A 12,704-nucleotide genomic window follows, 5' to 3' on the forward strand; every position below is an offset into this window, starting at 1 on the left:
TTGTGTGTTTACAGTGTGTGTGTGCATGCATGTTGTGAAATGCCCAAAGAGCAGATGGAGCTAACAGGTGGTCTGCCACGCGTGTGTGGGTAAGTGTGTTTGTCGGTTGGTGTGCATCTCCATATTATGGTGGGCAATTGGGGCGGCCCTTCTGGGGGCTGGCAAACCTTTCAAAGCAAATGCACAGTGAAGGAGAACCCTTACATAACGCCTGTGGCTTCTGTGCTTGCTTTTTTCTTGCTTTCTTCTCTCTCTCTTTCTCTCTCCCCTTCTCATTTTCTGCCTCACTATATCCACCTTTCTGACTCTCCATCTGTTTATTTCCCCCTCCGTCTCTCTCTCTCTCTCTCTCTCTCTCTCTCTCTTTCTCTTCCCAAACACTTTGAGACTTCTCCCTCTTAGTTGGAGTTATGAAGTCTATTTAGAGAACAAACAGTTTGCAGGATCTATGTGCATCTTTCATACAAAACATGCCCACGTACCCACCCACAACTACCCTCCAAATCCCATTTGCCATCTTTGGGCAGGACAGGTGCCAAGAAGAGCCAGCAAGAGGGAGAAAGAGGCTTGGGATATGTATAAATAAATATATGCAGAGTTTGTATTATCTGTTAATGAGGGTCTATTTATACACCTCACAGTGTAATGAGCTGTAAAATGTAGTGTGAGCTCTTTAATTTTCAAATATATCAGGTGTTTAATTACTTCTGTAAGCATTGTTTTGCAACATGTTGTAATTTAAAATTCAACCATTCTCCTGCACTTTTGTCATTTTGTGGTAACTGTTTCTTGCATTAAAATGACAGCTGTTTAAAAAATAAAACCTTAAAATCATCACACTCCTCACAGACAGTCACCCGGAGGAAACCCACGCAGACACAGGGAGAACACACCACACTCCTCACAGACAGTCACCCGGAGGAAACCCACGCAGACACAGGGAGAACACACCACAATCCTCACAGACAGTCACCCGGAGGAAACCCACGCAGACACAGGGAGAACACACCACACTCCTCACAGACAGTCACCCGGAGGAAACCCACGCAGACACAGGGAGAACACACCACAATCCTCACAGACAGTCACCCGGAGGAAACCCACGCAGACACAGGGAGAACACACCACAATCCTCACAGACAGTCACCCGGAGGAAACCCACGCAGACACAGGGAGAACACACCACACTCCTCACAGACAGTCACCCGGAGGAAACCCACGCAGACACAGGGAGAACACACCACACTCCTCACAGACAGTCACCCGGAGCGGGACTTGAAGCTACAGCCCCAGGAGTAATGGGCATGGTATATGAATCTGTGTGTGAATGCTAAAATCTGGGCAAAGCACCCTGTACATACGATATACAGCCATTTGTAGACACTTTTTCATCCAACATTCATTCATTGACCTTCTGGAACTGCTTAACCCTAAGAGGATGGACCAGGGAGAAGACACTTTAGCCAATGGGGTTGTCTTCTGTTTGTCTTCGCATCCCCCTCAGAGTGAGGCGTAAGTTTTTCTTAGGGTAAGGGTTAGAGGGAGTGAGAGAAGCTTCCTCTTCTCTTAACCCCTGGACATGCCCTGAGGGAGTATGGGGAAGCAGTGTTGCAATTCTAATATTGTAGTTGACCTTATAGAAATGAGCCATCTGACCAAACGCAGCAGCTTTTATTTACAGTGCACTGTGAGAATCTTGACCGACAAAAGTCCCAGATTAGTGGTGGGTGTTTGGATGAATCATTGCATTCATGTAATCTAACAAAAGCACATTATTGTGGTCAAACTAATATTCCATGGTGTCACATGACTGGTTCTTAATCGACCGCAAAGCTTATCATGACACTAGTACAGTCACATTCTACTTCCTCCTACTTTACTTGTCCTTGAATGACATGCTCATGAGCGCCCCCTATAAGCTGTTCATGCAACCCTGTCATAAGTGAGCATCAGACCACACTTTGGTGAAGGCTACTAAGTCAATCTACTGCAGACCTGTGATGAGAAAATGATATGAATTAGAGCAGATATAAAAAAAATCGTTAAAACATCTTATTCTCAGTTCTGAGTCCCTGTGTCTGCATGGGTTTCCTCCGGGTTACTGTCTGTGAGGAGTGTGGTGTGTTCTCTCTGTGTCTGCGTGGGTTTCCTCCGGGTGACTGTCTGTGAGGAGTGTGGTGTGTTCTCCCTGTGTCTGCGTGGGTTTCCTCCAGGTGACTGTCTGTGAGGAGTGTGGTGTGTTCTCCCTGTGTCTGTGTGGGTTTCCTCCGGGTGACTGTCAGTGAGGAGTGTGGTGTGTTCTTTCTGTGTCTGCGTGGGTTTCCTCCGGGTGACTGTCTGTGAGGAGTGTGGTGTGTTCTCTCTGTCTCTGCATGGGTTTCCTCCGGGTGACTGTCTGTGAGGAGTGTGGTGTGTTCTCTCTGTGTCTGCGTGGGTTTCCTCTGGGTGACTGTCTGTGAGGAGTGTGGTGTGTTCTCCCTGTGTCTGCGTGGGTTTTCTCCGGGTGACTGTCTGTGAGGAGTGTGGTGTGTTCTCCCTGTGTCTGCGTGGGTTTCCTCCGGGTGACTGTCTGTGAGGAGTGTGGTGTGTTCTCCCTGTGTCTGTGTGGGTTTCCTCCGGGTGACTGTCTGTGAGGAGTGTGGTGTGTTCTCCCTGTGTCTGCTCAGGTTTTTTCCCACAGTCCAATAACACACATTGGTAGGTTGATTGGTGTCTCAAAAAGTGTCTGTAGGTGTGAGTGTGTGTTGACCTGTGAAGGACTGGCGCCCCCTCCAGGGTATGTTCCTGGATTCCAACTCTGGACCCACCGCCACCCTGAACTGTTACAGATAATTATTGAATGTTGATGTCACCAAATGTACCATTCAGAGAGAGAGAGGTGGAGTGTAAAGAAACAGGTAGAAAGAGATAAAAGAGGGAAGTTTATGAACTGCCAGACCCCCACATCTGGGTTTCACTCTCATACCACGCCCTTCACTGCCACACCCCTTTTCCACTGAAACTTCTATTCATTTAGTTCTCCCATGCAGGCCACGCCCCCTTCCCGCAGGACAGCTCATCAAACAGCAAGAGTGTTGATACGATGTAAGTGACATCATTTCAGCTACAGGTACTGTATCATAATAGTGCAACCTCACCACCAAATAAGTTATTATTCTCTGCAGAGTGTAACTTAAGACTAAATTACAGAGAGTGTGAGTGAGTTAGAGACTGAGTGAGGTGTTGTGTTGAGGTTAATGACCCCTGCTTTTATTCTGCCACTCTCTGTATAAGGGATGTTTACCTGTTTATGCATTCTTACACATCTACATGTACAGTAAAGGGTCTGTGATTTATCCCTCAGCTCTGAGTGTGTTGTGAGAAGTTGTTGGTCAGAGCTGTGGGTGATAGGGAGGTGTGGGTGTGTTCGTATCCAGCAGCAGAATTCAGTCGAGGGAATAATGACAGGCTGTGAATAGGGAGAGTGTGTGTGGGGGGGGTGGCAGGGCTCCATTGATCCCAAAAGCTCAGCAGGGTCGCACTGTTGTACACACGCAGCCGCCAGCCACACAGACCCCCAAACAAATGACATCATGCAGTTCTTTCAGGGCGCGGGGTTGCCTCAGTAACAGCGGGCCGGGGGTGGGAGATGATGTATTTGAGTTGTTTTGCTTTTGTCAGTGTATTGGAGCATTTCTAAAGAAGGGTAAAGAGAAGGTAAGTGTGCATGTGTTTAAAGAGACAGTAATAAATATTGTTTAAAAATCTCATTCAGATAAGGGCTCAAATCAGTGAAACAAAGGTTGTTGTGCACTGTTTTTGTCCAGCTAATGAGAAACTAACCTCTGCTAATAAGCTTAAATAGTAGCTTTTCCATCCATTTATTATCTGTAACCCTTATCCAGTTCAGGGTCACGGTGGGTCCAGAGCCTACCTGGAATCATCGGGCGCAAGACGGGAATACACCCTGGAGGGGGCGCCAGTCCTTCACAGGGCAACACACACACACTCACACATTCACTCACACACTCACACCTACGGACACTTTCGAGTCGCCAATCCACCTGCAACGTGTGTTTTTGGACTGTGGGAGGAAACCGGAGCACCCGGAGGAAACCCACGCGGACATAGGGAGAACACACCAACTTAGTAGCTTTTATTAACAAAAAATGTTATTGTTATTATTCAGGGCCACAGCCTCACAGCGGTCAAGTTGAGCTCTTCTGTTAATGAGGAACTGTGAGCTTTGTCATCAGCGCTAGCTCTCCATTCCTCTTTCTGTTGACCATAGGTTACTGACCACATGCTGCTTGGACATGTTGTTTTAAAGACAGAGAAGTTTGTTGATGGCAGCTTTTTGCTGGTGGCAGTTAAAATCAGTCATGTATAAAATGTCTGCATGGCCAGGCACTGGCGTTCAGGGGAAATATGTAATGTATTGTTGTTTTGCATGCTGTTGTCATGGTAGCGGTCTGCATTTGCCCACAAGAGTTTAAAGTCAGAGGTTCTGGCTTGGACAGGACATGATGTCCACCTGTAATTTTGGTCCTCTTTTACCTCATACTCACTCTATTTTTACACATCTGCTGTTCTTTGTCTTGTTTGCCGCACAGGCCATGTCCATTCCACTTGTTCCACTGGCTCTCTGCCATCTATGTATGTACTGTTTTCAAAAAACAGCCCTGGAGGCACGCCTGCACTGGAGCTCTGTGTTTTTCTGCTCTGACACCTTATCCAAGGAGAGTCTATCTAAAAGGAGTGTATACGGTCTTTTGGGTATCGCTGCATCACAAAGCCAAGGCTACAGCGCAGATAGGAGGGGTCTAGTAAAACTATTCTCCTGTTTCATAAGGAATCATTGATCAATTCAGCTACATGAGCAACTTAGATAACAATATGCTGTACAAATAGAATGATTTCTGGAACCCTACAAAATAATGTAGCGTAATGTAAGGCAATGCAATTCAGTGTAAATAATGTTTTAAACATTGTTATTGTGTTAGCTGAGTAGCATCCTAGCTGCATGCTAGGTTGTGAGACACAGCTAATGATTAGCTCATGATGAAGGTGGAAATTGTTTAAATAATGTTTAGCTGGGACCTTAACCTCTACGTGGACCACTTTCTCAACCACTAAGTAGTTATTCTTTACTCAATTAGACGACAACACCTCATTAACATTTCTGTCAGTGAAGCACTACAGTTGAATGTTTGAATTAAACTTCAGTTCTTTCTTGGTTTGTACTGATCTGTGGATTTATTAACTACACGGTTTAGCAGAAATCAAAGCTGATAGCAAATTAAAGAATAATTTATCTCTTATGTTCTGGCAAAAGAGGAAACTTTTTCAGGATACTGCCCTAGGTTTCACTTGAGAAAGGGGCGAAACGAGACTCAATTGTTCCTCCCATTGTCCCCTCCCCCCTCCATACACGCCGTGCAATCCGTGAGGGGAAAGAACCGACTCTTTTGAAGTGTCTGTTCAAATGAATCAAGGCTCTGAATCAATGATTCATATTTGGTTCCAGGGATTTCTGATAGTGGCTTACGGTGATTCGCCTCTGTTGTATTTACATTCAGATTATTTAGAATGTAAGTTGGATATCTTTATTATATACAAACAGCCAGAATTAACATTTAGTAACAGTGGTCATTTGTGTGGCCAGACTTTACTTAAGCTTTAAGTCTTTAGTTTGTCTGAATAATTAATAATTTTTCGTACTTGACAGGCCTTTTTAATCATATTCTAAAATATTGAAAAATCTCTTAGTTTTAAATGAAAAAAATGAATATATGCAAACTTCTCATTCACTAAATGTGAAACCTTTAGGACATCTTTATTATATTCCTGAAATGTGTATGTTATTTCAGGTCAGTAATCATTACAGGGCATTGTATGTTGAGTGGCGTATGTTCCCTGAATGTCATTTATGTAAAAGGCACCATGGAAGTCATCACTTGTTGACCTGGCTCTACTCTAATCTAATAGTTGAATATTCTATGTGAAAATTCATGTTTAAACTGTAATTTATAGAATGTATTTTATATGAATTAATGAAGGTTAATGTAAGTTTGATTACAGACCTACAGACGCTGTATTTGAAAAGGTCACAGATAGTACGTTACAGACATTAAGATTTTATAAATATCTTAAGAATGAACGAGCAAAATCCTTTTATGAACTGAATTTGAGCTAAAGAAAACAATTCTGTAAAAGTCCATGTCCTTATTGAACAGTCCTCAAATTTGGATCTAAATTTATCTGACTAACTGTGGATACCCCTCGGATTCAGTGAAAACTTTGGTTCATTGAATCGGTTCACAGCTTTGTTCAATAGAATCGATTCTTTCGGGAGTCGGATATCGCTGGTGCGTGTGCGTGTGAGGGTCCTTTCCTCAGGGAACATGTGCTCAAAGAAAGATCGGATGATCTGACCGTCATTTCATGAGGTTTTGAACTTAGAGAAGACGCTGAGACCTAGGAGTAGTAGTTTTCCTCTGAGAGAGAGAGAGAGAGAGAACTCGGGGCTGGAACTGGTGTTATAGGGGATGGACATCATCTCTCAGAGTGTGTTGGTTTGTCCACACCCCTCCTGAGAGGCGAACCGTCGGAAAAGAGCCTTCAGCTTGCTTCGTGCAGCAGCGGGGAAAGTGACCGAGGAGAAACTCTTCAGCGTCTGCAGGGGACATTTACACGAAGCGATACTCTCGCTACTTTATGGTCTCGAGAAGGCGTTCGTCTTCGTGGGAACTCGTCTGATATTTCTCTTCCGAACACGGATTTAAAGACTCGGATTTGGAATTTAAACACACGCCAATGACGGCAGACATGTACGTGGTTTGAATTATTGTTGCCGTTTAGGAAACAGTTACACAGAGCCGCTGCGATTTTCAGTGTTACTATATTTAACGCTTCTCCGCGGGGTAACGTTATTCCAGAAAGCAGGATTTCCTGAGTTTAGCTAGATAAGTTAAGCCTCAAATCCACTGTGTCCAATAGGAAATGAGTTGGGACATTCCTGCTGGACAGTCCTCAACTTTGTGTTTACGTTATTTGATTAAACCGAGGAGTCCTGCGTTGTGGGTAGTTTACTAGTTCACTCACACCGGGGAAAAACCGTTAGTGACGTTACCACCTTGGCCTCATTTAAATATTCGATATGGCGAGAGAGTAACGGTTTGAGGTTGAGGCTGTCTGTGGAGCAGCGGTGGGTTTGCTTCGTTTGTGTTGAGTTTTCTTCGTACGTGCTGTTGTGTTTTGTCGTGTATTGTAGATGGAGGAGATGGGGGCTGCTCTCTGTGAGACTCTGAGACGAGCAGGGCTCGGTTTTGATGACAAAGAAATCTTTGTTTGCGGTTTGTAATGGATGTGACAGAAATGTCGGCTAGCCACGGGTATTAATGACAAGGAACAGAGCTGCGGAGAGCGAACCTGGCAGGCATTTTCCTCTGAGGAGTATTTAATAGTTGGCAAAGTCAGCCGTGTCCAGAAGACCAGATTTAGATTTTGTGAAAAGCTTTTGGAAGACCAGATTTGTGGATTGTTTTCCAACTTCAACTGCACCCCACGTCCTTGCTACAGGCCACTGGGTTTCTCATTCTCTCCATGGCGCTAATCCCCCACCGTCTAATCCTTCTGGTGCCCTTTTTATTAGCCATGTGAGGGAATGCGTGCTCTCACACTTCTGTGTGTTTGATGTGTTTACAATTTTCTCAGCCTAAGGTTAGTCATGATTCTGTATAGACTGAGGTTATCTACCGTAAAGCTGATCTGTCCTGTGTGTTAATGAATCCCAGCTAGCACAGCAGTGTGGCCCACATTGGTTTAAGATGGGTATGGACTTTGTGTGGGTTGGGATCTTTGGGACACCAGTTGGGTTGTCTATGTTTGTTTATATGTTAAAAGTAGGCAGCCCTTATCTCTATGTATGCAGCCCACATTTGTCTTAATTTAGAAAGATGTGTGTTCAGATGAGCTGCCCAAATTGGCCCTATTTTTAATCTGTCCTGGCCCCATCATTAATTGTGGAAGGCATTTATCCGCAAAATAAAATACAGCTTCAAAACCATTGTGATACTTAACTAATCAGTAATAAGAAGAAGTGGGCTTTTGTCATTGCTACTCTGGACTCACAACTGCAGAAACTGCACTCTGTAGGTTTTGAAAGAAGGTAGGAATGGGTTTTTGTGACATTGCATGAGAAAAGCCATGTTCTCTACAACTCCATGGCCATTTTGTAATTAGCAGTAAGCATCATACACTTTCAGTATCCCACACATTTATTCAGAAGTGCTCTAGTTGAGACTGCTTTAGAGTTTAAAGCAACATTTTGGGCGATATGAAAAGTGTATTCAGTGCAGCATTGGTTGAAAGCAAGCGTACTCACTTCCAACAGCCACGGTAGCCTCCAGAGTGAGGATTTCTGGTTTGTAGAATTGGAAAACATATTTCTAATCATATATCTTGATGGTGGGAGGAACTTTTGGAAAGCTGGTGAAGAATGAACCCAGAAAGGCAGTGTTGCTGCTGGGAAGACAGATGTGTTGGCCTGTACATCCGGAGTGCAGCAGTGGTTTGTGGTGCATTTGTATAATACATGCTGTGTTTGGTGATGAGTCAAGACTAATGGACGAAATTACAAAGCAAATACAAAATCAATGTTTGGCTGCAGCGTATCACATGGCACTCCAGAATGGCTTATAAAACGTTTGTTTAAAAGGGGAATGCTCCTTTAACTGGTTAAATGGCCTCTGGATGGGCTCTTCCATGTGGTAAACAGACTTTCTCTACCCACTCTCACTGAGAGAAACCAGAGAAGCCCAGAATGTCTTTGCTCCACATCCAAAGCCCAAACAGCCAGCAGTGAGAAGTAGTTTGGTTTATATCCAAAGCCCAAGCAGCCAGCAGTGCTCTGTTTCTGTGCTGGACGAGAGCGAGCGACGAGGATATGGCGACCTTGTGTCTTGCCTCTTGCCTCGCCCCCGGTACCCCTGTCCCAGCTGTACCTTCAGACAGAGCAAGACAGAGTGTGGGAACACTTGTTGAGAAACTTTGGCTCTGTGGCTTGCATCATCAACACACAATCTGCCCTTTGTGCTCGGTCCAGCCGAGATGAAGGGGCCTAATTTGGCTAATGGTTTGATCAGGGAACAACAGTTATGAAAGAGATATGGGGGAAAGCGCGAGTGTGACAGCCTTCAGCCTTCTGTACACAAGGAGGTCTTTAGTCTCTTGCATGCAGACATAGTGCTCTAGTGGCCTGGTGGGAGCAGGCTCCTGTGTGTGTGTGTGTGTGTGTGTGTGTGTGTGTGTGTGTGTGTGAGAGAGTGAGATTAGGCTGCCTGTTTGATGACTTGGACTCGGGAGAGCATTGTGATAGGTGTCAGCTGACAGGGCTTGTCCATCTCATTGATTCTGGACCATCTGGAATGGATGGATATGTACGCTCTTACTGATTTTGCTGGTTAAGATGTTTCATTAAACATCCATAGCACTTTGAAGTCTTGTATAGTTACACATTTGATTGATTAATGGAAGGACCTTTAGTCTTCTCTATGACTAGTATTCTGGTGCTTTTCCACTGCGTTGTCCCTGCTCGACTCAGCTCAGCTTTTTTGCATTTCCATTAGGCAAATCTGGTACCTGTTTCCGGGAAATCTGTGCTTTTTTTTTTTAGTAACAGCTCGTGCCTGGTTTGAAGAGAGCAGTTTAGGGACTAAATGTAATGTGCAAACCTTGCAGAGCACTGATTGGCTAGAGAGTCTTGTTAACACAGTGTAACATTGGGATTCAGATAAAAACAATGTCAGCTCTTAAAATTACACAGGTTCAAATACTCCTTGGATCGGTGGGCGACAAAAAACAGCCGGACCATACAACAACAAGAATTCTGCTGATCTGTTGAGAACTGGGGGGCGGAGCCCTATTCAGTCCAAAAATAACGCATGAATACAAAACAAGTAAACAGCACCTAACGTTACTGCTGCTTTTGTTGAAAGCCCGTGGTTCTTGTTAGAGATGGTGTTTTTTCTGATGTCACTGGCTACAATTTGCGGGGAGCTGTGGTAGTGAAAAAGTGACCAGGGAAAAGAGCCCACCAATAAATTCTCTTCTTCCTGAGACAGGAATGGAATACTTTTAATTCCACATTAATGGAGAATAATAAAAAAGATTCATGACACTAATATAGTAACGTATATAAGAGTACTGAAAAAGTACTTAAAAAAGTATTTAAAAAGGAATTTAGGTAAACAGGGTGTTATAAGTCAGGAACAAAATTCTTTATTAGGCATCAGGGTGGCGCAGCAGGTGGTATCACAGTCCACAACCTGGAGGTTGTGGGTTCGAGTCCTGCTCCGGGTGACTGTCTGTGAGGAGTATGGTGTGTTCTCCCTGTGTCTGCGTGGGTTTCCTCCGGGTGACTGTCTGTGAGGAGTGTGGTGTGTTCTCCCTGTGTCTGTGTGGGTTTCCTCCGGGTGACTGTCTGTGAGGAGTGTGGTGTGTTCTCCCTGTGTCTGCGTGGGTTTCCTCCGGGTGACTGTCTGTGAGGAGTGTGGTGTGTTCTCCCCGTGTCTGCGTGGGTTTCCTCCGGGTGCTCCGGTTTCCTCCCAAAGTCCAAAAACACAAGTTGGTAGGTGGATTGGTGACTCAAAAGTGTGTGTGTGTGTGTCACACTGTGAAGGACTGGCGCACCCTCCAGGGTGTTCCTGCCTTGTGCTCAGTAATTCCAGGTAGGCTCAGGACCCACTGCAATCCTGAACTGCGTAAGCGGTTACAGACAATGACAGTTTACAGAATGAATGAATTATTTAGTAGCCAGCTGATGTTTGGATGTCTTAAATATAGGCACTTCATATCCAAAGTATTTATATACCACTTTTAATTACTTTAATTTGTTCTGTTCTGTTTTGTTTTTATACTCATTACTAAAAAATATCTTCAAATGCATAAACACACCTTTCATGACCTCAGAAAAGAATGGCCAGTAGAATGGAGTGCCCTAGAGTAACCGTACTTAAGCTTAAGGTTAATATGCCCAAAGCTGTGTGTTTAGAATGGTATAAAATAATCAACCCCTTTGATCCAGTCCTCGGACCAGTGTTCCATCATTTAGTGTAAGGCCTTCCCAGAAGAGCAGAGAGTCTGTTACTCCTTACTAATATTGTTGATTTCAGCAGAAATGTTGGATAAACAGGTGTCTGCAAACTTGGATGTGTAGTGTAGTTTTCAGCCTTTAATGGCTGGATGAGTACTCTTGTGCGACAGCCCCTCCAAGCCTGGAGGTTGTGTCCGATCTTGTTGGCTCTCAGCACCGCTGATGACCCCTTTTGTGCTTTCAGAGGCTCAAACTAAAAAACATCGCACCACACGCATGTTATGTAACAGGTGCATCTTCTCTCTGTTGTAACCTACTTTTCCAACACGCATATCTTGAAGAACACTTTGTTTTTTTATTACTCTTCTGCCATTTTCTTTCCAAGTTCCTTTTCCTTTTGTCTTTGTTTCACATCCTCATGAAGACACACTGTCCCTTCTGACCACGCTGAGTATAAGCTCTGGGCTCTGGAGTTCAAGGAGATCCTTCCACTAGTAAAATGCTGTTATATATGAACCACTGCACTTCTGACTTCAACTGCAATAGTGTAGTTGATTTTATAAAATAAATAACAGAAAGAATAATTAAAATATATGTAGTAGAAATAGGAATTGGTTCTAGGAGCATAGGCAGTGATAGCCTGTTAGCTGAAGATTAATCTTTGTAAAAATATGTAAATAAAAGGAAACTGGAAACATTTTCTGTTCTTATTGCACCGATGTACAATGAAATTGTGCCTCCACCTTTAACTCCTGTGTCAGTGAGCGCACACACACACACAGCCAGCTCAACACCTGGGGAGTAGTTGGGGGTTTAGATGTCTTGTTCCTGACGTTGAGGGAGGAGACAGTGCTGTACCTTCACTCCTCAAGGCCCTCAGTTTTTCTGCTGACCGTCCTGTCTCCAGCCTGCATCTCTTACCTTTATGCTACGGCTGCCGTACTCAAAATCGGTCCTGGTCACACCTGGTGCTGACACGCATCCTGGGTGATGCAGTCACGATGGAATGGCAAAAATCATCTCTGTTCACACCTGGTACTTTAAACATATCTGTAGTGTCATCTTGTGATCGGATTTCTACATAATTTCCACTGCAGGAAGTGCCACAGACAAGTCATGCGTTAGCTGCATTTATGTTCAGACAGAAACGTCATGTGAATCCTTTTCTGCATCTGTTTGATCATTCATTCAGACAAGGTATACTTCTGAAAAACAGGAGAGGAGACAGCGAAATAAAGTTGGAAAATGACTCAGTTTATCTCATATATTTTTTTACAAATATGCTTTGAAATGCTTAGAGTAGTCCGTGTTCATGTACTAAACACCTTAGATTTAATCGAAAACGTCGTCCAGAGTTCTCAGAGTGATGTAGCAGTCACATGATCCCGGTTTGTGCTGTTCGCACATACGACTCATTCGTGTCACATACGAAAAAAAAAAACCAGATCGGATTTGGGCCAATTTTGCTAACTCCCGACTGTGGGAGCTGTTTATCACCGACCCGATTTATCGTTTATCACGATTCCTTATAGTTTGGTTGGATCAAGGTCAGATCACATTCTCACCAGCATTCTCGCCAATCACATCACTGTTGGTTTCGGACCGGACTGAGACCACCTCCCCTTGAGGG

The 12,704-nt window shown here is 44.2% G+C and overlaps 1 protein-coding gene across 2 annotated transcripts in view; it reads left to right on the forward strand.

Moving 5' to 3' along the window:
- ripor1 (RHO family interacting cell polarization regulator 1) overlaps nucleotides 1–12,704 on the forward strand; it is a 102,704-nt gene that overhangs the window by 19,709 nt on the left and 70,291 nt on the right. Inside the window, exon 1 of one of the 2 annotated variants that reach the window (XM_066685185.1) lies at nucleotides 6,301–6,809. The exons of the other annotated variant lie outside the window; for it this stretch is intronic. The gene's annotated coding sequence lies outside the window, so the exon portion shown is untranslated. Of the gene's footprint in view, nucleotides 1–6,300; nucleotides 6,810–12,704 lie in introns of those variants that run through there. 2 annotated transcript variants of the gene reach the window in all.

The sequence above is a fragment of the Hoplias malabaricus genome, chromosome 11, assembly GCF_029633855.1.
Source record: "Hoplias malabaricus isolate fHopMal1 chromosome 11, fHopMal1.hap1, whole genome shotgun sequence".
NCBI classification, from domain to species: domain Eukaryota; kingdom Metazoa; phylum Chordata; class Actinopteri; order Characiformes; family Erythrinidae; genus Hoplias; species Hoplias malabaricus.